The following is a 2,862-nucleotide window of genomic DNA, read 5'->3' on the forward strand; positions in this document are numbered from 1 at the left end:
CTCTAAAACCTATATATCTTGATCAAGAAGAAATAAAAAAGCAAAAGAAAAAAACAAAAACATAAAGTAAAGGGTGATGTGTCTCAAATGTAATGGAGAAGGGCAAATCAGTCAAAAACATAAAGTAGGGGTATATAAACTAAAAGTTAGAGAGAGAGAAGGCACCTAGACTTAATCTAGTGTCATGTAAGATTTATTTTTCTAGTCTTTTTCATTCAAGTCATTTTACTTTATTGTTCTTCATTTCAATCTTGTTATTTTGCTTTGTTATTTAATCAATCAATTTTATTTATTATTGTTTTTTGTTCCAATCTTTCATTTCAATCCTTTTTTTCAAGTTCATGTTATTTTAATATTCAAAATAACTTAAGCTTTCAATGTTTTTCATTCAACTAGAAACTAAACAAGTCCTAAAAAGAATCTACCATCTTTTTTTCTAAAACCCCCAATCATTTAAGTCCAAACAATCTATGGTGAATCACACTTCTAATCTTTTGAAGATACACACCACAAAAACTACAACTTCAAATGGCGTCGCCGTCATGGATTGAAGGAAAAAAGATGAGTGGTTGAATATCTAAGAAAGGAAGCATCTTTCTCATCCTTTTCACTTCTTGTTTTTTATTTCCGTTGATTTATTTCATTGTTTTTCATTACTGACTTACTTTTTTGCAAATCCAGGTTTGAGATCAACATGCTGGAAAGGAGCTGAAGTTGCAGCTGAAAATTAACCGACAGAACTTGGCTAGAATCCGCCAGGCGACTGCACCCTTGTCGGCGGGCGACCACAAGGTCACCTCCACACACAGTTGTCCAGCTTTTTCCAATTCCAGTTGTTTTGTGATGTTTAGTTGAACTCCAGATCTAGATTTTGTAATAAAGTAGGATAAATCAGTAGAACTTGTTTGTAATAGTTAGAGATAAAAAGAAAAATGAAAAAAAGGAAAAATGGTTTTTGATTGATTTTTGTGGATGAACATGAGTTGAAACTTGGTTGAAGTTGTAAACTTACCAAGAGATTAGAGTTTTCATTGCCTTGAAAAGTTCAAGTGTGCGAGACAAGTCGTGAATCTTCGCTCACACACTTTGAATCAACTTGGTAATCAACACTCTAAGTCCATTTAACTCTGGTTAATCTAGATAATCAATCTAAACTAGTTAATCTATTAGATTAGTTTAGTAATAGTTTACTTTTAAGTTTTGGGCCCTTGAAGGCAAAGTTGTTTAATTATCAAAAACCCAACTTGTGGGCTTTTTAAGTGGACCTTTATTTGTAACCTAAAATAGGGAAAAACTCGAACGGTTGGGCTTGATTATCTGATCACGTGCCAACCAACGCCGCCTTCTCCTCAAGCAACGTGTAAGCACAGCTTGAGAGGTAACTTCTAAACCACCTCGAAGCCCATGTAAGAGGATACCTTGTGTGTTCAAGCATGCTTACGTGATTGTTTGAGATTTAATTTCCGCACTGCAATTTACATTTACACATAATGCTGAACCTGAGCCTCATAACAACCATTAGGAAGTCATTCCCCAATGAAGATAAATCGGACGTTGCTTGATTCTTGAAGCCCTAGACAAAAAAATGAATTAAAATCAATCAACTAGAGCCCAAAGCAGTCACACTCCTCCAAAAAATGACAAAAATATAGCCATGAGGATTTAGAGTAATCAGTTACCAGATTTTGGTGGACCAACTACCTTCCTCACTCCACTCCCCCAGATTCATCGTTAGTGAGATTCTTGGTAGCACACCACTTGGTGAAGTGACTGCCTACTATTCTGAGACGTGTAGTAGAGCCATCCTAGTCTTGCGCCCAATTGTTCCTTTGAGCAAGGAATAGTAAATTATAGACCAAAGCAAACTCCATACTTGCAAAAAATGAATTTTGATTGCTTGAGCATATTTTGCATCGTTTGCGCATGTTAAGATAGTTTTGTGGTCTTGCTAAAAGTGCATGATACTGTGATAAGGCACTGCAAGTATTAGCAAGAATAAAACTTACTCACGTAGGAGATCACATTGTCCTAGTCAATCTCCTATTTCTAGTCCTCCATCTACTAAGATGGCCGACGAAGTACGTAGTGCAAGCTGAAGAGCCTTTCTCCAACTTTTACACACTGTTGCAAGATGGGCCTCCATCCTGTATACGACTCACACCGCTCACGAGTGACTTTCGCATTCTACCGAATGTGTTCAATCTTCTACCCATATTCCACGGGTTTGAACACGAGTTATCGTACAAGCATCTACGCCGGATACATGAAATATGTAATACTTTCCACCATCCGGGCGTTACCGACAATCAGGTTAAGCTACGAGTGTTTCCTTTCACTTTAGCTGGTAAGATTCACGCATGGCTTCTTTCTCATAAGCTCGATTATTTTGATACATGGGAAAATGTTGTGTTCTCTTTCATGAAGAAGTACTTTCCGTCGAAGAAAACAGAAGATATAAGAAGTAAAATACAATTCTTCAGATAGAGTCCAAGTGAGACATTTTTCGAAGCATGGGATAGATTCTCTGACCTCTTCCATTCATGTCCTCACCATAAACTAGAAAAATCCACTCTTGTCTAATGTTTCTTCAAATGTTTTCTCCAAGAACACAAAGTCATCATTAACATCATGAGTAATGGTAATTTTTTGGATAGAGGTGCAACCGAAGCCTTAACATTTCTTGAAAACCAAGCTGAAAAGAGTACCCATTGGGGTGATATAAACAATTCTAGAAGCGACCAACTCAGTACATCTAAGGCTAGTGGTATTTTTGAGGTGAAATTCGATCCAAAAATCAAAACTTTAATTGAAACCCTCACAAGAAAGATAGATGCCCTCACAACCAAACAAAAAGACCAAACC

The 2,862-nt window shown here is 36.7% G+C and overlaps 1 non-coding gene across 1 annotated transcript; it reads right to left on the minus strand.

The window, feature by feature from the left end:
- Nucleotides 1–2,451: 2,451 nt before the first annotated feature.
- Nucleotides 2,452–2,558, minus strand: LOC147494927 (small nucleolar RNA R71). Its single transcript, XR_015200474.1, has one exon. It is a non-coding gene; the product is annotated as a small nucleolar RNA R71 (small nucleolar RNA).
- Between the last annotated feature and the right edge of the window lie 304 nt (nt 2,559–2,862).

This window comes from Coptis chinensis, chromosome 6 (genome assembly GCF_015680905.1).
Source record: "Coptis chinensis isolate HL-2020 chromosome 6, ASM1568090v1, whole genome shotgun sequence".
NCBI lineage: Eukaryota > Viridiplantae > Streptophyta > Magnoliopsida > Ranunculales > Ranunculaceae > Coptis > Coptis chinensis.